This window comes from Panthera uncia (assembly GCF_023721935.1).
Source record: "Panthera uncia isolate 11264 chromosome B3 unlocalized genomic scaffold, Puncia_PCG_1.0 HiC_scaffold_2, whole genome shotgun sequence".
NCBI classification, from domain to species: Eukaryota; Metazoa; Chordata; class Mammalia; order Carnivora; family Felidae; genus Panthera; species Panthera uncia.
The window spans coordinates 1,159,235-1,182,080 of NW_026057583.1; the positions used below are offsets into that span (position 1 = coordinate 1,159,235).

A 22,846-nucleotide genomic window follows, 5' to 3' on the forward strand; every position below is an offset into this window, starting at 1 on the left:
CACAGCCCCAGCTGTGGATATGAGTAGTAGTTATTAACTCTAGGGAATACAGACTGAGGGGGGGGGCATCTTTATAGCCGGGCAGAGGCTGCCAGTGAGAGAGCCGTGGGTCAGGTGCAAAACAGCCGCCCTGCGTCAACTGATCTGGGCTCTGCTCCTTTCTACTCTGTCTTTCCGAGCTGAGTGTCCTGTTAAAGAGAACGGTTTTCTTTTCTTTTCTTTTTTTAAATTTTTTAAATTTATGTTTATTTATTTTTGAGAGAGAGAGAGAGAGACAGAGCGTGAGCGAGGGAGGTGCAGAGAGAAAAGGAGACACAGAATCCGAAGCAGGCTCCAGGCTCTGAGCTGTCAGCACAGAGCCTGACGTGGGGCTCGAACCCATGAACCGTGAGATCATGACCTGAGCTGAAGTCGAATGCTTAACTGACTGAGCTGCCCAGGCCCCCTAAAGAGAACAGTTTTCTAGTGAAAAGAGCAGTCTTCATATATAAATATGTTGTTTTAAGATAGAACAATCGTGACATTTCTAGAGGACAATCTGGCAGCATGCATCAGAAGCCTTAAAAATAGGGGCGCCTGGTGGCTCACTGGGTTAAGCGTCCGACTTTGGCTCAGATCACAATCTCGTGGTCTGTGAGTCTGAGCCCCGCGTCAGGCTCTGTGCTGACAGCTCGGAGCCTGGAGCCTGCTTTGGATTCTGTGCCTCCCTCTATCTCTGCTCCTCCCCTGCTCATGCTCTGTCTCTCTTTCAAAAATAAATAAACATTAAAAAAATAAAAATATATAGATCTTTCAGGGGCACCTGGCCAGCTCAGTTGGAGGTGCATGGGGCTCATGATGTTGGGGTCTTGAGTTCAAGCCCCACGCTGGGGGTAGAGATTACTTTTTTTTTAAGTTTATTTATTTATTGGGGGGAGGGGCAGAGAGAGAGAGAGGGAGGGAGAGAGAATTTCCAGCAGGCTTTGCACTGTCAGCAGAGCCTGACTCAGGGCTCAAATCCACAAACCGTGAGATCATGACCTGAGCCCAAATCAAGAGTCAGACACTTAACCAACTGAGCCACCCAGGCGTCCCAGGGGTGGAGATGACTTAAAGAAAAAAAAAAAAAAAAAAAATAGACCTTTTGATTCCACTGTCCACTGAGACGAATTTATCTTGAGAAAATAAAACAAGTGAATAAAGGTAGAATTTTGTTGCTCATGACGAAAAATTAAAAACAGCCTACATGTCTAGCTAGAGGGGATTAAACAAATCATAGAATGCTTTGTTTATCTCACTATGTCTAGACAAAAAATGGTATAAATAGTCCAATGAAATGTATAGAAAAGAGCGATGCGTATATAAAAATCTATATATTCTATGATCTTGTTGTTGGAAAAAGCCTGGAAGTATATACTCTATACATTGAAAATATGAACAAACAAATGCCAGAATATGAGTAGTAGTCATTAACTCTAGGGAATGGAGATATGAATTTTTTGTATGCTAATTTTTCTACAAAAGGATATGATTAAGTAACAAAAGCCAAAGGTTATTTAGATGTGTCTTTAGCTACTTTTTATGTTCTATCAATGCTCCAAGTAATCTGCTCAACTCTAGAGGGACCTGGGACCGGTGGCCAGGAGTCAGGAAACCTTTGCTGTATTGTGTGTGACCTTTAGCAAGCTATCAGGAGTGAGAGGGTATTTGTACCCACTTTTTACTAATGGACACAGACACATAGAAAGGACCCACTCTGTGTCCAAGAGCCCAAGCTCATGGTCCCAGAACTGGATTGGGATTTTGAACACAGATTTCATTCCTTCCTTCTTTCCCTCCTCCCTCCCTCCCTCCCTCTTCCTTCCTTCCTTCCTTCCTTCCTTCCTTCCTTCCTTCCTTCATCCCTCCCCTTCCCCTCTCTCTTTCTTTTTAAGTAGGCTTCATGCCCTACTTGGAGACAAATACAGGGCTTGAACCCACAAACCGTGAGATTATGACCTGAGCCAAAACTGAGTTGGATGCTTAACCAACTGAGCCATCCAGGCGCCCATAAAGTATTTTTAAGCAATCTCTACACCCATTGTGGGGGCTTGAACTCCTGACCCCGAGATCAAGAGTTGCATGCTCCACGGACTCAGCCAGCCAGGCTCCCCTGAACACAGGTTTTCTGATTCCCGGTCCAGGATCTTCTATACTACGTGACAGCCACCACTGCCCGAGCCTCGTCGCTAAATGACAGGGTCAGAATACAGTCCTTCCCACCGAAAATATTCAATGTCCACAGGAAATTGCCTCCCTGCCCCCATCATGCCCGATGCATCACAGGCCCAAGCAGTTGGTGTGTGTGCCCTGTTGGTTGGATGCCAGCCTTCGGCAGGCTGGCGGGACTCCAGGCCGGGGTTTGGAGAACTCTGGTGTGCCCATGGCCATCTCGAGGGGGAGGAAGGGCTTTCTGGCTGGCTGCCTTGCAGAACCGGGCAAGAACTGCCCGCGAAGGCTGGCGGAGGGCCGGGAACTCGTTGTCTTCCCTTTAAACAGACACAGGCTGTCTGTTGAGATGCTGGAAACATCTGACCTTTTGCAGAGCATCTCAAGAGTTGTCAGGGAGGGCCAGAGGGAGGTCCCTCCCTTTCTGTAAATGCTTTAACCCTTTGAACACGGCACTGAACAACAACAGAGAAACAGAGGAAATAGAAGGACTTGTTGCACCTGTTTTCCTTTTGGGGGGTCAGTAATGGGCAGATCACCCCTGGAGACGTAGACATGTAGCCCATTTTCTCAGTTCCTGGTCTCGGGGACAAGAGGCCCAGAGGGAGGAGAGGTGTTGAAAGGGGGAACAGGCAGCCCCACAAGCTCAGGGCAAAAGGCCCCCTGGAGGCTCCCACGCCCCACGTGAGAACAGGAGCAGTTCTGCACTTTTTTTTTTTAATTAAAAAAAAATTTTTTGGGGCGCCTGGGTGGCTCAGTCGGTTAAACGTCCGACTTCAGCTCAGGTCACGATCTCGCGGTCTGTGAGTTCGAGCCCCGCGTCGGGCTCTGGGCTGATGGCTCAGAGCCTGGAGCCTGCTTCGGATGCTGTGTCTCTCTCTCTCTCTGCCCCTCCCCCATTCATGCTCTGTCTCTGTCTCAAAAATAAATAAACGTTAAAAAAAAAATTTAAAAAAAAAAAAAATTTTTTTAACGTTTATTTATTTTTTTGGGGGGGGGGGAAGGGCAGAGAGAGAGGGCTGAGCTGTTTGCACAGAGCCCGACATGGGGCTTGAACGCACAAACCGTGAGATCATGACCTGAGCCAAAGTCGGATGCTTAACCAACTGAGACACCCAGGCACCCCAGTTCTGTCCCCCCTTTGACTGACTGGTTAATGTATTCCTTCACTCATCCTACAGAGGTTTGTAGGGGGCCCGCCATGTGCCAGGCACTGTATGAGGCTCTGGTGACACCAGCATACCCAGATCGGTATGTCCCATGCTCGTTTCATGGGGGAGTAGACTGTGAACAAACAATGCCAAGCACAATTACCAAACGCAGTAGGTAAGTGCTGGGAGAAACAGATCAGCAGAGCGGGACGGGGGAGGGGGGCGGGGGGGAGAGGATTTAATCCCATCTGATGGGCAGATTTAATTTAGGGAGGTCTGGGGAGCTTTTCCGGAGGAGAGGATGTGAGCAGGGGTCGAAGCTTTGCCATTTGAAGTTGAGCACAATGAAGAGCCTTCCCACCCCAGACCTGCAGTACCTAAACCCGCATTTTAACACGAATTCTCCCACATGATCTGTGCACACACTAAAGCAGTGCTAAGGGTTGAACGAGGAGTTACCAGTCTAAGTCCAGCTGGAGACCAGAAGAGAACCTTCTAGGTAAGAGCCCTGGGGTGGGAAGGGGCTCACAGTGCAATGTGGAAGTCAAGGAGTATTTTTGTGTGTGTGTGTGTGTGTGTGTGTGTGTGTGTGTAATTTATTTTTTTTAATGGGAGAGATTTGAGCATATTGAAAAGCTTTTAGGAACAAACCAGTGGAGAGAGTGGGCGTGGGACACAAAGAACAGGGGAGGGGATGCCGGGAGGAGGAGCATTTCCTATAGGGCAGCTTGTCAATCTCAGCTGTCAGCTGGGGTCACCCAGGAGCTTGAGACAAGACTGATGTGGGCCTGCCCCCAAGGAGTCATATTTAAATGGTCTGCAGGTGGGGTGCCTGGCTGGCTCAGTGGGTAAAGCATATGACTCTTGATCTTGGGGTCTTGAGTTTAAGCTCTTATGTTGCCCGTAAAGCTTACTTCAGATAGATAGATAGATAATAGAAATACAGATAGATGATAGACAAACACACAGACAGATAGATAGATAGATAGATAGATAGAAGGATAGATGAAAGAAAAGAAAGAAAGAAAGAAAGAAAGAAAGAAAGAAAGAAAGAAAAAGAAAGAAAGAAAGGTGATAGATAGATAGATAGATAGATAGATAGATAGATAGCAGATAGATAGGCAGACTGCAGGTGTAGCCAGCTTTCCAATGATGGCAAAGTGCAGCCAAGGTAGAGCTCCTCCGCAGTGGTGGGGTAAAGGCCAGGAGAGAAAGTCCTGAAGAAGGTTGGAGGAAGAGGGAGCCTACCCAGCATCCAGGAGGGCCCTTCAGCTGGTTCTCCCATTCAGGAAGGGCCTCAGCTTTAGACTTTGGATATTACGGTCGAGTGTATCTGTACCTATAGCCATTGGATTTGCGTGGTCGTGTTGAAAAGCACTGACTGTTGTGCCTGAACATTTAAAATAGCTGCGGTTTTCGTAACCTGGTTTTGGCATGCTCTCTGTCCCAAGACCATCACCCTCTTCGTGAAAGTGGTCTGGGTCTCGCTCTCTGCAAATAGGAAAGAGATAAGGGAGACCCCCTCTGCTGACTTCTGTTTTGCACGTTGGAAGCAGGGGGAGGAGGGAGAGGTGTCGTTGTAGACGGCGGCACAGAGAAGTGAGCAGAGAACCCAGGACAGCGGGCAGCGTGCACTTGCCCCTGGACTGGCAGCGGAGCCTCCCCTGTGAATGAAGCTCCTGGCTACCGCTCAGGAAGAGGTAGCAGGAAGGTAGGGTCCACAGCCGATGCAGGGCTTTGGCCCAGCAGTGAAAATACGGCAGCAAGGGAGCTCGGGGAAGGTTGTTACAATGGTGAATCTGAGTTGGGTAGGGAGGGAATGGAAAAAGGGAAAGGCTAATGGGTCGGGAGAAGGCAGAGATGCTGGTGAGGTCCCAAAAAGGTGAGAGGGAGCGTGTTGAAGCAGAAAGTTGGAAGGAACAGAGATTGTGGCCAGGGAGAGAGATGCCTGACTTTGGGATCTTGGTGATGGAGCTGTTATTGATGGTAAAAGGGAGGTGGTGTTGGGGTGAGGTGGGGGAGGTCCCTGGAGACCTGAGAAACCAGACGTAGGACGTATCTTCCGTGTGGAAGCCGAAGTCACCCAAGACAGAGACAGGGCTTTAGTTGGAAACAAGGATGGGGAGCCATGTGCCGAAGTGTCCAGCGACTACAAGGGAGCGGCCAACCTTAAGGAGGCGGACAACCTTAAGGCTTTTGCCAGAGGCTGGAAGAGTGTGGTTCAGGAGGAGCACGGGGATGCGGTCGTAACATGTGTGGATGGAGTCCCACGTCCGGGGAGACCTGGGGAAGGTAGGGGAGGAGTGCAGGACGGAACATAGTCAAGAAGCAGGCCACTATGGGGATGCCAGTGAGCTGGAGAACAAAATCTATGAGGTTCAAGGTTTTTTGTCGAGGGCAGTTGTTCTCCAAGTGTGTTTCCTCTGCCTCCACCGGTGGTGTCACCTCGTTACCTGGGAACTTACTAGATATGCAGATTTTCAGGTCCCACCCCAGGTCTACTGAATCAGCTGGGTGGGGCCCAGCAATCTGTGCTTCAACAAGCTTTCTCCTGATTTTGATAGAGGCTCGAGTTTGAGGCCCACGGGACTCTAGCTTTGGGAAAAGTGGTTCCCTTGGCAGAAAAAAACAAAACTGAATTCCAAACCTAGCATCGCATGAAAAAAGCGGACCTCATCTGGATTAAAAACCTAAATGTGTCCAGGAAATTCTGAAGTTAACAATGTAAAATGTTGAAGAATATGTTTGTGACCTTGGGGCAGGAATGAACTTCTTGAAATTTCAAAAGCACAAACTGCAAAGAGAAAAGACGGATCAGTTCGATTAATCCCAATTAAAGATTTCTGCCCAATGATGGATACACTGACAAGGTTAACAGGTGGCAAGTTTGGGAGAATATATTTGTGACATCTAAAGCTGACCAGAGGGGGCGCCTGGCTGGCTCAGTCAGTAGAGATGCAACTCTTGAACTTGGGGTTGTGGGTTCGAGCCCCATGTGGGGGTTAGAGATTACTTAAAAATAAAATCTGTAAAGCTGACAAGGGACTAATGTCTAGATTCAGAATATGCCACAAACTTCTGCAAGTCAATAAGAAAAAGATGGGACTCAAATGGGGGAAAACAAAGATGTAAATAGGTGATTTACACAAGGAGAAATATAAAAGGCAATACACATAGGAGATGTTAAGATGTATTAGAAATCCAAGAAACACAGGGCCGCCTGGGTGGCTCAGTCGGTTAAGCGTCTGACTTTGGCTCAGGCTGTGATCTAAAGGTTTGTGAGTTCAACTCCTGTGTTAGGCTTTCCTGCTGTCAGTACAGAGCCTGCTTCAGATCCTCTGTCCCCCTCTCTCTGTCCTCCCTTGCTTGTGCTATCTCTCTCTCAAAAAACAAATAAATGTTAAAAATAAACAAGCGAGTAAATACACATTTAAAAAAAAGAAATCCAAGAAATACAAATTAAAACAGTTGTTAGCAATGTTAGTCATAGGAGCCCATACCTCCTAAACTAAGAAACAACCCAAATACTCATCAATAGATGAAACAAATTAGTATTCATATAATAAATACTACTTAATGATATAAAAGAATGAATTACTGATACAACCCTGGACCTCTCGAAAATATTATGCAGAGTAGAAGCAGTCCCACACAAATGAGGACATACTGTATGGTCTCAGGGATCCTCAGCTGGTGAGCTTGTGGAGAGGGTGGCCTGTGACCCCAGAGCAAGTCATACCCTATGAATGATGTCAAAGAGATTCTTGTCAGGTAGAGAAGCAAGAAGACATTCACCGTAGAGTTATTTTCAGGGTTGGGGTGTTGTAGACAATTTGGGTGTCCGTTCCTGGGGACCTATACAGATAAAAGGTGGATGGATACTTTGGGGTACCCTGCAGCAGCCAGGAGCAGTCGATTAGATGTACCCACAGCAGCATGGATGGGTCTGAGAAATAAAAAAACTAAGAAACTGAATGAGGCATATAACAAAATGTCATTTATGTAAATTAAAAATGCAAAACAATCCAAGTGGAAAGGAGCCAAAGACATGAATAGACATTTCGCCAAAGAAGAGATATGGATAGCAAATTAGTAATGAAAAGACATTCAACATCATCAGCCATCGGGGAAATGTAAATTAAAACCACAACGAGCTGTCACCATACACCCATTAAAATGGCTGAAAAATAAAACAGTGATAACACCAAATGCTGGCAAGGATGTAGAAAAACTGGAACCTCTATACATTCCTGATGGGAATGTAACATGGTACAGCCACTCTGGAAAATAACGTGGTAATTTTTTATAAAACTAAACATGCACTTACCACAAGACAGTGGCAGCCTTGGAGCATATAGCCCAAAGAAATGAAGTGTTCATACAAAACCTGTACGTGAACGTTCAAATCAGCCTTATTTGTAATAGCCTCAAACTGGAAGCAACCCAACTAGCCTTCGGGGGGGTGGATAGTTGCACCCTGGTATACCCATGCCATGGACCACTACCCAGCAAGAAAAAGGAAAGAACTATCAATATATAAAACAACCTGAATGTATTGTGAGGGCATTATGGTTGGTAAGAAAAGCCATTCTTAAAGGGTTTCATTCATATAACATTCTTGAAATGACAAAACTATACAGGTGGTGAAGAGATTAGTGGTTGCCAGGGCTCAGGGACCAAGTGGGGGAGGGCATGTGACCGTGAAGGGTGCTACGAAAGGAGATCCTCTGTGGTGCTGGAACAGTTCTGTATCTTGACTGTGGCGGTGACTACACAAAGGCATTCATGGGGTCGAATAGTGTAAAACTATGCACACGTACGCACACACACACAAATAAGATCATTATAATAATTGGTGAGAACTGAATGGTAAGGTCTGTCCTCTATTTAACAGTATTATAAGGATGTCAGTTTCTTTGGTTTGGATGTCGTACTACAGCTGTGTAACACCACCGTCGGGGGAAGTTGGGGGAAGTGTTCACAGGACACTGTGTACTATTTTCGTCACTTTCTGTGAGTCTATGATTATTTCAAAATACGAAAAGTTTCTTAAAAAGCATGTGCATACCATTCTACAATACATTTTGCAAGAATGCATAGGAACAAAGGCATGTATATTAAACACCTTAGTAGCCTGCGGGGTGGGGAGGGGAGGGAGGGGGAGGGGGAGGAGGAGTGCAGCGGATAAAAGGAAATGAACAGCTACATTAATCAAGGGACCATGTGCTGACCAATGGGGACCTTGTGCTGGGAACCGAGGTGATTAACTCAGGGCTTTCTGCACCTGAGGTCCCACGGCCAGGAAAGGGAGTGGGAGCAGGGCAGGCGGATCACTAACATTAAAGGTAAGGTCTTTTCTCAATGCATTAAAGATGTTTCCCTTTTTTTCATTAGAAGGCTGGAAGAAGGTTGGAGATGAGGAGGCGGGGAAGGGGGATGGGGAGAAGGGGCAGAAAAAGGAGGAGGGAGAGGAAGTTAGAAGGGATGGTAGAGACAGAAAAGGAAGGGAGGGGAGGTGGTGGGGAGCATCCCTTTCCTGAGGGCTCAGGGCTGGTCTGGGGACCAAATGGGTCACCGTTGCCTAAGCCCTCTGGAGCTCTGAGGCCCCATGGGGGAGGCCTAGACTCCAGGAACTCCTCCGCGCGGCCCTGGCTCAGCAGGATGCCAAGTGCTCTTGGTGCCGGTGGTGGGATTTTAGCACCTCCTCCTGCCCCGCCCCCCACCTTGTTGGGAAGGCAGCGCTCCTAAGACTAATGAACACGGTTGAAGGTCTTGCACAAATGAACTGCGCTACCTTCGCTGTCAATGCAGCACGTTTTACTACTAAGTGGAGACTATGAGGAGGAAGGAAGAAAACAAGACAAAAGGAAATTATTGAGGAAGTATATAGAGGTTTATTGATAAGGATGCTCATAGCACATTACTTACCAAAATGAACAAATTGGAAAGGAGATAGATACCCAGTAGTAGACCTGGTTAAAAATGTATGCTACATTCACATGATAGAATACATTAAAAATAAAGCTATGTCGGGGCGCCTGGGTGGCTCAGTCGGTTAAGCGTCCACTTCGGCTCAGGTCATGATTTCACGGTTCCAGGGTTCGTGCCCCGCATCGGGCTCTGTGCTGACAGCTCAGAGCCTGGAGCCTGCTTCAGATTCTGTGTCTCCCTCTCTCTCTGCCCCTCCCCCACTCACACTCTGTCTCTCTCTCCTTCAAAAATAGATAAACATTTAAAAAATAAATTAAAATATGCAAGGTTTTTTTTTTTTTTTATGTCAGAGAAAAGTGTCTGTGATATACTGTCATCCTAGGAGAAATCACAGAAGAGTATGCACGGAATAATCCTTTTACTAAAAGTTTTAAATGTAAACTATGCATAGAAAAGAGCTAGGACAGTCACCAAAATAGGAACACCAGTAGACTTAAGATTTGTGCACTTTATTACATACAAATTAAATCTTTATTACATAGAAATTAAATCTGAGCCTGGGTGGCTCAGTCGATTGAGCGACCAACTCTTGATTCCGGTTCAGGTCATGATCCCAAGGTTATGGGATTGAACCCCAGGTCTGGCTCCCACAGGGCTGAGCGGCAAGCCTGCTTGGTATTCCCTCTCTGTCTCCCTCTGCCCCTCTCCCCCACTTACACTCTCACTCTAAAACTAAAAAAAAAAAAAAAAAAACTTTAGAAAATATTAACCCTGGTGGTCTCCGGGCAGGTGAAATTATGGGTATTTTTCATTGTGTTTCTGTTTTCCATCATTTTTGCAGTAAATATGTGTTCACTTTTGTAGACAGACAACAAAATAACCACTCTATCTTTTTATGGGGGGGCACTGTCGGCGGGAGTCCGGCCGTCCCTTTGAGGGAAGACAAGGGAAGAGGTCAGAGGAGCAGTGCGCAGGCACTTAGGCCTGGCCTGGCCTCACCTGAAGGGGGAAAGTCTGGCACTTGTCTTCCTGTTTCCCCATCCCCTTGACCAGCCAGCTCTGGCCGGCTCAGCCACTTACACTCCCAGAACTGGTTATTTCAGGAACCGCCCTGAGAACTGCTGTTGCTTTCCTGGAAGACAGGACAGCCAGGATGCAAGGGCTGGAGAGGGACGAGCCAAGGTCACTTGATAAATGCTGGGTATTTATAACCGTGTTTCTCACCCCTCCTGCAGATCTCGTTTCTTTTCGTTTCCCTTTCACAGCGTGGCCCAAGGCAGGTCAAGGGACGCTGCGAGCAGTATTTACCGCGGGCAGAGACGTGGGTGGTTTCGTGGAGGGTGGCTCTGCGCTGGGCTCTCACTTGCCTCTCGTTGGAAACAATACTGCCATTATTGAGAGCTGACCATGCGCCAGGTGTGTGCCTACATAAATGCACTTCTCACCACAACCCTGTGAGGTCTCTACGGTACTGATGCCCACTCAGAGAGGTTAAGGATCCCGTCCTAGGTAACACAGCCAGTTAGCTGGTAGTAGATCTAGGACCCCAACTCCCGCCTGTCGGTTTAGCTAGTGAGCCCGTCCCCGGCGGGGCCCAGGACAAGCGAGGCCTGGCTTCCCAAGGTCAGGGAGGGCGCAATTCCGCGGCCCCCAAAGCCCCCGCGGCCTCCTTGGGCTGACGAGCTGTAAGTGGAGGCATCCCGACCGGGGGAGACGTGTACAGCGGCGAGTCTAGAGTGACCGTCCCCGCCCGGGGGCGCGTGGCAGTGGCAGGGCCCCGCTGGGCAGCGGGCGATCCCCGAGGGCGCCTCCGGACAGTTCCCATAAACAGGGGCGGGGCGGGGCGGGGCGGGGCTTGGCCGCGGCCCCGCATTTCCGGGGACGCCGCGCGGGACGGAGGTGTTCGGGGGGTCACTCCGCGTCCGCGGGCAGTGCGTCGGCCCGGCCGGGCAGGCGGGGCGAGCCTGAGGGCGACTGGGGAAGAGGAGCCGCGGCCCAGAGGTGGCCCTGCCGTGGGCGGTGGTCGCGCGGGGGCCGTGACCCTCGCAGGTAGGCGCAGGGGGCGGGGCGGCGGGGAGCCGCGGGCCCGGGAGGGGGCGGGCCCGGGCGAGACCGAGAGGCCGCCGCCGCCCCCGCTTCCCGCGGGGCCCCTCTCCCGAGAGGGCGCCACCTGCACGCTCTGATGGGCACTGGCGCCGGCCACTGGGGGAGCGCGTTGCCATGGCAGCGCCGGAGGCTGGGCCCTCGTTCCCATGGCCACCCGGGGCCTTTGCGCGGAGGCCTTTTAATCGGTGTCCTACTCCTGCTCCCCTGCTCCCTGCTCCCAAATCTGGAGTGGAAAGAGAGGCAGGAGCGCTGGCGGGAGGAAGTCGTTTGGGATTTGGAAAAAGCCCGGGTCCCTCCTCAGAATGGAAGTCGTTGGGGCCTTTGAGTTAGGGTTTTTGTCGTGGCTGTTTCTGAGTGACACGTGGATGTGGGGGTTAGGAAGGAAAGACGGTTGGTTGGGATCCTGGAAATGAGGCGGCTCTGGTGGCCACTGTGCCGTCATTCTGGTCTGGCAAAAAGACCCGGGAGCTCTGGATCACCTGGGGAAGGTCGTGAGCCCACTGCTCACGTTTCCTAACACGAATGTGAGTAGGTAATTTGATTTATGAGTCACAGGATTCTTGTAAGCGTCCAATGCCACAAGAGCGGCGAAGCTCGTGATTCAAAAAAAGTTGTTTCCGATTGATGCTTTATTTTTATGTTTTTACGTTTTATTTATTTAAGTAATGTCTATACCCAACATGGGGCTCCAACTCATGACCCTGAGATCAGGAGTCACATGCTCCACCGACTGAGCCAGCCAGGCGCCCCCCCTCCCCGTTGATGCTTTAGAACTGGAAGAGGTTTAGGAATCCATCTGATTCCATCTTCTCATCTTCATAAAAGAAACTGGACCCAGAGAAGTTAAACTACTTCCCAGGATGACAGTGGGTTGGGAAGGTCACCGTTTGAACCCTGTATCCTGACTTGCAGGCCCGTGGTTGTCGCCTTTGGTGGTTATTTTACTGAAGCTCGGGGAAATCTGGGATATGTGTCTTTGCAAGCCAGGGCTCAAGCTTTTGTTGACAGGTGGTCCAAAGATGGACCACGGAGGCTGGAGCCTTGGGGAGAGTGGAAAGAGCTGCTCTCTACCTCGTGCATGTAGGTCCTGTGCCTTGGGCTCTTGTTTTAATGCGATATCTGACATGATTGCCTGAAATAAACCTCCAGGAGCCAAGCATTCAGCAGCTCTCCAAAATACCATGTCTTTTGAAGCCAACAAATCTGTTCAGACAGATGAGGAAGAAACCCTTTGGCTGCCCTAAAGCAGGGAAGTAAGACTTCCCACATCAGTGAAGTGCTTTTTCCTCTGAAAAGCCTGAGAGGAGGGTGGGAAAAGAGATCCAGGAAGGAACACTTGAATGAATCATTTGGAAGTGATTCGAGGCAGTCAGCTAGAGCAGAAAACTCATTTGTTCATTTATTAAACATTTACTGGGTACCCGCTGCTTCTCAGCTCTGTGCTGGGGCTCGAGATTAAAAACCTGAGTTAGGCAGGCCTGGCCCCTACATTCAAAAAGCTTGTAGAAGAGATGGCGAGAGAGGGATGCAATGTGTCGGTGAGCGTTTCACTACAGCACAGCGAGTGCCTTTTTGGAAAAGTGAGCACAGTGCAGCAGGAGCCCAGAGGGGCAGCTCCGGAAATCAGCTGAAAATATCCAGGAGTCTAGCCTGCGCCTCCTGGGAGCACTTCTGGGGTTCTGCCGAGGGGGCCCTGGCTGATACCTTTGTTGGGAGACAAAGGAAGGAGTGAGTGAAAGTGTCTGGACAAATGTGGACCAGGATGGGTATTCCCTGGAAAGAACAGTTTAAGGGATCCTGGTAAACTGTAAGCAATAGGAAGGCAGCAACCGTGTCAGTTTCCTTCAGTGTCATCAGCGCTGACAAGTAGCACGTGCGCAAGAAATACTTTGTTGAGTGAATGAAAGAAGGAGGGGAGGGAAGGGAAGAGGGAAGGAAAAGGGGAGAGAGGAGGAAGGGAAGGGACAGTGGCTTATATTATCAAGAGGAGGATGGCTGTACCTTGAGACAAAACCCTGGTTGCAATTCTAACTATAGGTAGAACTTGGCTTCACGTGGGAATAGTTTGCCAGACAATTCGTGTCAAGGTTATAAAACTACTTCAGAATGAGATATAATTTCTTCTTACCTGATAAAGGCTGGTTTTGGAAGGTCCCTGTGTCTGCAGATTAGCACATCTCGTGGAAATGGTTCTTTTTTGTGTGCGGGGAGGGGGATTTTTTATTATTATATTTTGTTTTATTTTAGAGAGAGAGAATATAAGCAGGGGATAGGGACAGAGAGAGAGAGAGAGAGAGAGAGAGAGAACCTCAAGCAGGCTCCATGCTCTGGGCAGAGCCCAGCACCGAGCTCGATCCCATGACCCTGGGATCATGACCTGAGTCAAAATCAAGAGTCGGAGGCTCAACCAGCTGAGCCACACAGGTGCCCCAAGGGAATAGCGATCTTTTTAAAATCAGAGGAAAGCTCTGATCCCTCTCACCAGAAACGACGTTTCATTGTTGGGGTTCTCAGCTCCCTGAAGCCCACCCTTGGGGTTAAGGGGCCCCCCCGCTCTGCTTTGCTGCTCATAGGCTGTAATGAAAGAACTAAGGCAACACTTATAGAACAAGCTCCTGGGAAGATCAAGGTGAGTCTGCTCTCATTCAGGGGGTTTATGGGGTCCCTGTGGAAAGCACAGCTGGGGGAGCTGGGGCAATGCCTACGCAGCTGGGTGGTCCAGGCCCCAGGCCCAGGGCCCTCAGAAGCCCTCCTCTGCTTGGGACAAGCTGGGCCCCCTGGGAGCCTCATAGCGTACTCTAGCCCAGGGCTTACTCACAATGCATCAGTGGTTTTGCCGGGGTCATGGGCTGGGTGACTGGTATGCAAGATAACTGTCCAAGCACGGATCTTTGCTTTCTGTGATGTTGTCTCCTGACACCACTGCTTTAGGGTGTGGTGGGTGGGTCCACCTCCCTCCCCCCGGGCAAAGCAGGGCAATGGTGCGGCCTTTGGAACTGCAGGTAATCAGTGGAAGCCACCGGTCCCTCCCGCATCACCCTGGTGGGCTTGCCTGCCTCGGTCCACCCTGCAGGAAGCACGGGAACCAAGAGCAAGGTCGTCTCTCTGGGGGATAACTGGGTGACCTGAGGCGACCGGGAGACCACAGAGAGGGTCAAAGAGCCCCTCATCTTTGGGAAGGGAGAGCCTTAGGCTTCTGGAAAGGTTAGTTCCCTGGGGTGGAGGAAGGGCGCCGGCCCGGGCCTTCTCTCCCTTCGTGGGCCGGTGGCCAGGAGTCTGGAGCCCAGAGTGGGATTCAAGGAGGAAGAACTTGGTTGCAAATGGGGAAATGGATTCCTGACTTCTTGGGATCTGGGGAAGGGAGGGGCCCCAGGCCTGACAAGTCAAACTGGAAACCAGACTTCCCTAGATCTTTAGAACATCTACCTCCCACCTATGAGTGGCCACAGTGGTTTCAGAGAAGGAGGGTCCCTGTGCCCCTTCCGGGTGGCAGGTACCAAGCGTCCCCCAGGCCCTCCGGGCCCCCTGTGTGAGCAGGCCCGCAGGCACAGGCACACAGCCCCTCCTGAACTTGTCGGGGGCAGGGCGGCGACAGTGGCAACTTCATGTTCTACCGTGTCAGGACTGGGACAGGTTGAGCCCTGCTGGTTGCACCACAGCCCCGTGGGGCAGGGGATCCCCTCCCAGGGAGTGGCCGACTCAGGCCCCAACAGGCCCCAGCGGGGCTGGCACCGGAGCAGGTGGCAGGCTTTTTGCCACAGCCGGCGCGGCCGGGGCCTGGGCTGGGCGGGCCAGCTCCTTCCACCTCCGAGAGGTGCAGCCTCGGCTCTGGGCTTGCAGGAGGCAGCTGAGCCCCATGGGAGAGGCCAGAAAGGGGGTCCTCGGGCCTGCGCACATAAGGTGGTTAAAAGTGACCGAGGTCGTGCCAACTTTCAGGTAGACCGAGGCGAGCTGCCCCCATAAGAGGCCTGGCTGTGTTCACAGATTATTCACCGAGTGCCGCGCTGCCGGTCACTTCGTGTGCTCGCTCTCCCGCCGAGCCCCCTGAGGTTCTGCTAGTGCTCCCGTCTCACAGCGGAGGAAGCCGAGGTGCAGAGACGTCGGCGTGGGGTGTGGCCGTGCCCACAGCCCACAGGGTAACGGGTGGGGCCGAGATTCTCCTTGGGACAGAAGAGCTGGCGTGCTTGGCCACTGGGTTCTAGCACTTCACCGGAGCCAGAGAGACCCAGGCACCGGTGGAGGGGTCCGACTAGAGCAGGGAACGGCCACGGGCCCACCGGCATTTTTTGCCAGACTCTGGTTAAAGGCTGCCTAGGGGATCCGAAGGCAGTGTTGGCGCCCACCCTGTGAGTGGCCTCAGCCGCAGAGGCTGCGGCCCCCCGGAGGACGCTCCCAGCCCCCAGGAGCTGGAGTCGTTGGCAGATTTGAAAGCACACGCAGGGTGTGCCGGCTGGTGTCGCTTCCTCATCCAAACCTATTGATGCCGCAGCTGAACCGCTGCCCAGCCCCCGGGGAGGTGCCCAGCCCCGGCAGGGGTGGGGGGTGGGGAAGCTGCAGCTGCAGGTTGGCACGAGAGGAGGGCCCAGGGCTACGAGGGGCTGGTGGCGGGGGGCCAAGGCCCCGGGGAGCTGGGCCGCAGCCAGTGCGTGTCTGTGAGGCCTGGCCGGGCAGCCTGCCAGCGGAACCCAGGACGGGGCGGAGCGCGGTGCCGCTCCGGGAGGGGCGGATGGGACCTCTGGGTTCAGGCTCCACTGGGCTTGGCGGGAGGCCCCTCCCCGTGGCCAGCAAACAAAGCAGTGACTCCCGGGGTAGAATTGTGGGAGCTGGAAAGCAAGGTTGCCCTGGGTGGGAATGAGAGCAGGAGGGCCTGGCCGCGGTGGGGGCGGGGGTGGGGGGCCCCGGCGGGAGCCATCGGTGCCCGAGGTCGTGGATCGCCTGCACCCGCGCAGGGGCCGTACCGATAGATGATTAATGAGCAGTGATTGCTGGGGAAGCCGGCTGTGCCCTGGGCTGACCACCCCACTGCCAGCGCTTGCCCTGTGCCTGCGTCCCCTGCCGTTTCCCTCTGTGCTGAGCGGGTTAGAGAGGCGGTGGGCACGTGGGTTCGTTCGCTTTGTGTTTTTACCCGGGCTTCCCTTTATTTCCTCCTTCTCTTGTAGCCTTTCTTATTTCTCTTCATTTTCTCCCTCTTCTGTCGCTCTTCTCACTTTGTTCTTCCCCCACTTGATCCTACAGGTGACTTGGGGTTTTTCTGAGAGAGAGGGAGAGGGAGAGAGAGAGGCTCTTAAGCAGGCTCTATGCCCAGTGTGGAGCCCAGCTCGGGGCTTGATCTCATGACTGTGAGATGATGACCTAAGCCAGAATCGAGAGTTGGACGCTTAACCCGACTGAGCCACCCAGGTGCCCCCCCCCCCCAAGTTGTTTTGTTTAACCTTTTGGCCTCTTTGTGATTTTTTTCCCCCATGAGAACAGGTGTAAGATATGAACTTACCTACAGGAAAACACACATCTTTTTTTTTTTAATTTTATTTTTTATTTTTTATTTTTTTTTTTTGCGACAGAGAGAGACAGAGCATGAGCAGGGGAGGGGCAGAGAGAGAGGGAGACACAGAATCGGAAGCAGGCTCCAGGCTCTGAGCTGTCAGCACAGAGCCCGATGCGGGGCACGAACCCACAGACTGCGAGATCATGACCTGAGCTGAAGTCGGACGCTTAACCGACTGAGCCACCCAGGCGCCCCGAAAACACACATCTTAAGTGTACAACTCAAAACATTTTAACATTTGTATACACTTGGGATACCGGCACCCAGCTTGAGACAGAGAATATTTGGGTCATCCCTAAAGTTTCCTCGTCTGCCTATACTAGGCACGTGCCCCCTTGTTCGAACATCTCTCACCATAGAGGAGTTTTGTTTGGCCCCTTTGTGTGTATTCCCACGCACAGTTTACCTTTCATTTGTGCGTTTTTGTCCTTCTCGTGTATGTGTGTGTGTGTCTGTGTGCTAGAGAGTGGGCCAGAAAGGGAGAGATTGAGAGGGAGGGAGAAACACAGAAGCAGAGAGAAGGGACCAGGGTCAGGATGGGAAGAGGAAGGGCCAGGGCTGTGTGAATGCGGATGGGGAAAGAGAGGTCCAGGCTTGACGACTTCATCTTGCTGGCAGTGGGCGGGGGTGGGGGGGGGCCTACACAGAAGCATTGCTTTTCTCTTCTCTCTTTTTATGCTGTCTTTCCAAGCCGCCCCTGAGCTCTTTATAAACACCGATGTACTGGCCGAGAAAGACTTGCCTATGTCCAAGAGTGGCATAGGGGAGCAGGAGACACAGCGTTGGCTTGGGAACCACTCTTGAGCCCACAGGAAGTCAGCTCAAATGAGGTTTTTCTCAGTCCATCGTCCTCCTGTTTTTTCCAGCCTGGGGAGAACAAATTAGCACGCTGACGGAAGACAGGGAAGCCCACGAGGGCCGAGGGTGGGGTGTGGATTGGAGGGCACTTCTCTGGGCCAAAGTTGGGCCCCTCATTTTGTCAGCCCTACCAGAGCGCCGTGCTAGGCGGTGGGGGTTCCAAAGACAAGACTGGTCACTCTCCCCAAGAGGCTTGCCACCCAGTTGGCATAAGACGTACTTGAAGCATTTCGGCAGCCGTGAGCAGGGCATAATTAACCACCCGGCGAGGCCTCGTTAGCCCCTGCCTCCTCTCCTCGGGGATGAGCAGAACAGGCAGACAACCCTTGTGTTGCCAAGACACTAGGGCAAACCAGCCTTGCTGCCATTTGGGGAGCTAGGTGACACGGGGATTTGGGCACTCAACAAATACCAACTGAGCGCGTGCCGCTGCCCAGGCCCTGTTCTGGGTTAGAATGGTAGGCAGACGGTAGAAGGAAATGCTGCACCGAGGTAGTTGGTACCTTGATGTCAAGATTTCTTGCAATTTTTTTTCATAATACTCTTGTGGATACTACGGAGAAGTGTGGGCTAAGGAGGGCACTTAGGACACAGCTCTTTGTTCAGCCCTCAAAGGATGTTGATCAATTTCACCCTGATAGAGGTCTCTAGTGGCGCCGGGCTCTGCTTTTGGCCCCATCTTACCAGTCCCCCCCCCCCAAACTTCCAAAACACTAATACAAAAACACCTGTAACCTTTCTTTTCTTTTCTTTTTTTTTAATTTATTTATTTTGAGAGAGAGAGTGAGAGAGCGAGCATGGGTGGGAGCACTCCGGGGGGAAGGACAGAGAGAGACGGAGAGAGAGAATCCCAAACAAGCTCCGGACTGTCAGCACAGAGTCTGACATGGGGCTCGACCTCCCGAACTGTGAGATCATGACCTGAGCTGAAATCAAGAGTCAGATGCTTGATTGACTGAGCCGCCCAGGCGCCCCACACCTGTGACTTTTCTATGTTAATTAATGGTTAAAACTTTGTGACAGTTGCATTCACACCGTTTCTAACACCCACCCATACACACACAGCACACTTATTTTTGCTGAATCATGTGAAAGTAGGCTGCAGACATCATGACACTTTACCTCTACAAAACCTCAGCAGGCATTTCTGGAGGATGATAATATTCTCCTGAAACCACAATGCCTTTATCAATCCCTAAGAAAGTGACCACTAGTGCCATAATATCTGACACACGGTGCTTCGTAACATTTTCCCAATTCTGTTTGGCGTTCTGTTTTTCTCTTTCAAGATCCCATCAGTTTCACATATTTCATGTGATTATCATGCCTTGTTAGTTTCTTTTTTTATTATTTCATTTTTTATTTGTCTTAATGTACATCCAAATTAGTGAGCCTATAGTACAACAGTGATTCCAGGAGTAGATTCCTTAGTGCCCCTTCCTCATTTAGCCCATCCCCCCTCCCAGGACCCCTCCAGTAACCCTCAGTTTGTTCTTCGTATTGATGAGTCTCTTCTGTTTTGTCCCCCTCCCTGTTTGTATATTATTTTTGCTGCCCTTCCCTTATGTTCATCTGTTTTGTCTCTTAAAGTCCTCATATGAGTGATTTTTGTCTTTCTCTGACTGACTAATTTCACTTAGCATTATAGCCTCCAGTTCCATCCATGTTGTCGCAGATGGCAGGATCTCATTCTTTTTCATCGCCGAGTAGTGTTCCATTGTATATATACCACGTCTTTATCCGTCCATCAGTTGTTGGACATTTGGGCTCTTTCCATACTTTGGCTATTGTTGATAGCCCTGCTATAAACATTGGGGTGCATGTGCCCCTTTGAATCGGCATTTTTTTATCCTTTGGATAAATTCCTAGTAGTGCAATTGCTGGGTCGTAGAGTAGTTCTATTTTTAATTTTTTGAGGAACCTCCATACTGTTTTCCAGAGCGGCTGCACCAGTTTGCATTCCCATGTCTTGTTAGTTTCTTAATCTAAAATAGTTCCCTTGTCTTTTTTGTCTTTCACCAGATTGACGTTATTTTTAAAAACTTTTTAAGTTTATTTTGAGAGAGACAGAGCACAAGCAAGGGAGGGGCAGAGAGAGGGGGGAAAGAGGATCTGAAGCAGGCTTCAGGCTCTGAGCTGTCAGCACAGAGTCCGACGCGGGGCTCGAACCCACGAATCATGAGATCATGACCTGAGCCGAAGTTGGACGCTTAACCGACTGAGCCACCTAGGTGCCCCTAAAAATTTTTTTAAGGTTTATTTTTGAGAGAGAGAATGTGCGTGTGTGTGAGCGAGCATGAGCGGGGGAGGGGCAGAGAGAGAAGGGGACAGGGGATCTGAAGCAGGCCCTGAACTAACTGACAGCCGCAGGGCTGGAACTCATGAACCATGGGATCATGACCTGAGCCAAAGTCGGAAGCTCAACCAACTGAGCCCCCAGGTGTCCCCAGACTGACCTTTTGGAAGAGTCCAACCTAGAATGTAGATGCTGGATGTATCAGCAATGTATCAGCATTGACAGATGTGCTCCGAGGACTGCTAATGTTTTGCATGTCTTACCGCATCATGCTGGGGGGGAAACTGTGTCAGCTAGTCGCCTTACTGGTGATGCTACTTTAGACCTCTTGGTTAGGATGGTGGCAGCCAGTGCTGTCCCTCAGAGTTCCGATTTCCCTTCCGTAATTAGTAAAGTCACTGTTAGGACAGACTTTGAGACCTTGTTAACCCACGGTTTCCTAACAGTCTTCCACCCGATGGCTTAGCATCCATTGATTACCTTTGCTTGAATCAAGATTTTTCTGAAGTCTATTCTTCTTCATCAGCTAACATTCCTTTGTAAAGAAAAGCTTCCTTTCTTTTTCTCTCTGTGTGTTTTCCTCAGTTTCACTGTGGACTAATGGATTGGGTTTTTTTGATGCATTAGAACCCATTACTTCAGTATGCTTTTTGATTTTCAAATTATCTCAAGTTTAGTCATCAAGCGGGGTCAAAGTTTTTTTGACGCCATCCCATTAATCTTTAATAACTTCCTTGCTTTCTAGCCCAACGAAATGTCCCAGGCTCGCCTTGTACTTTCCCATTCATTTCCCCAAGGAGTCCCGGTACCTTTTATAAATGAGTGTTATTTAGGAACCAGGAGCTGGGTGCTAGGATTGCTCACCCAATAGATTTTTTTAAGATTTTATTTTTAAGTAATGTCTACACCCAGCATGGGGGTTGAACTTACAACCCCAAGATCAAGAACCTCATGTTCTACCAAATGAGCCAGCCAGGCATCACGACACCCAATATTTTTTATCAATGACTTGAATAAAGGCTAAGAAGTTATTATCAAATTTACAGATGATTCCGAACTGAAAAGAGAAGCCAAATGTGTGATAACAGGATTAATGCTCAAGATGACCTCAATAGGATGAAATCTGGACCAGAACCAGTAGATTCAAAGAGATCAATGTGGGTCGCCTGGGTGGCTCGGTCATCTGGCTCAGCGTCTGGCTCAGGTCGTGATCTTGCACTTCCTGAGTTCCAGCCCTCCATGAGGCTCTGCCCTAATAGTGTAGAGACTGCTTGGGATTCTCTTTCTCTCTCCTTCTCTCTCGGTCCCTCCCCTGCTCATGCTCTCTCTCTAAATAAATAAATAAACAAACTTTAAAAAAAAAATTAAAGGGGGGCGCCTGGGTGACTCAGTCGGTTAAGCATCCAACTTCAGCTCAGGTCATGATCTCCCGGTTCATGAGTTTGAGCCCCACGTCGGGCTCTGTGCTGACAGCTCGGAGCCTGGAGCCCACTTCAGATTCTGTGTCTCCCCCTTTCTCTCTGCCCCTGCCCTGTTCACACTCTTCTCTCTCTCTCTCTCTCTCTCTCTCTCTCTCTCTCTCTCAAAAATAAATAAACCTTAAAAAAATTTTTTTAAACAATTAAAGGAGATCCATATGAAGTCCTGTGCTTAGGTTGAAAATGTTAAATTGCGTAATTTGAGGTTTTGGGGGAACTCTTTACTAGAGCAAAGTTGATATCAAAAAAGTAGCTCTGGTGGTTCGTTGACATGAGCCAGCAGTATTCCGTGACTCTTAGATCATATTCATTCATTCATTCATTCATTCATTCATGTAGCCACGACTTACTGAGGGTCTCCCATATGCCAGCACTGCTTGGGCGGTGTTAGTCAATAACTAGCTCAATAAGCAACATTGTTCCTCAATGTCCCTCAGGCAATATTCTTGGTGCTGGAGAGTGGGGGCAGCTGAGGATTCCAGACAATGAGGAAACACTAAACAAGAGTGATGAGCGCTTTGGAAAAAAAAATCTCAGGGTCAGGGGAATTTGGGGAGAAGTTCACATTCTTCCAAGAAGGTGATCTTTGAACAAAGATGTGAAGGAAGCAAGGGACTCAGTCACTGGCTATCTGGGGGAAGAGTGTTCCTGGCGGAGGGAGTAGCCAGGGCCAAGGTCCTACCCCGAGTGCTTGGCCTGGGGGCGGGCCTGGCGTAGATGGTGGAGAGGTGGGGGTGAGGGTGACACACGGCCTTGGAGACCACTGTTAAGTCTTGGGCTTTTAGTCTGAGCGAGACGGGGACTCACTGGAGGGTGTCGAGCAGAGGAGTGCCATGACCTGACTGTGGTTTCGAAAGACTCACTCTCGTTGCTGAGTTGAGAACAGGTTGCAGGGGAACCAGGGTGGAACCAGAGGCAGCCATTAGGAGGACCTCAGAGTAACCAAGAGAAAGAGGGTGCTGACTGCAACCTCCCCACCCCCTGGGGAGGTGGTAAAGGGTCAGATTATGGACTTGCTAGGGGGTCAAGTGCTAGGGGGAACCAGAGGAAAGAAAGTAGTTTAAGGTTTTTAACCTGAGCAGCTTGAAGATGGAGTTCCTTTAAATGAGATGGAGAGGGGTGCCTGGGTGGCTCAGTCGGCTGAGCGTCCGACTTCAGCTCAGGTCATGATTTTACGGTTCGTGAGTTCGAGCCCTGCGTTGGGCTCTTTGCTGATGGCTCAGAGCCTGGAGCCTGCTTGGGATTCTATGTCTCCCTCTCTCTCCACCCCTTCCCCACTTGTGCTCTGTCTCTG

The 22,846-nt window shown here is 50.4% G+C and overlaps 1 protein-coding gene across 1 annotated transcript in view; it reads left to right on the forward strand.

The window, feature by feature from the left end:
• Positions 1-10,537: 10,537 nt before the first annotated feature.
• SEMA4B (semaphorin 4B) overlaps positions 10,538-22,846 on the forward strand; it is a 40,802-nt gene continuing 28,493 nt past the window's right edge. The window contains exon 1 of the mRNA XM_049614289.1: positions 10,538-11,318. The gene's annotated coding sequence lies outside the window, so the exon portion shown is untranslated. The remainder of the gene's footprint in view (positions 11,319-22,846) is intronic.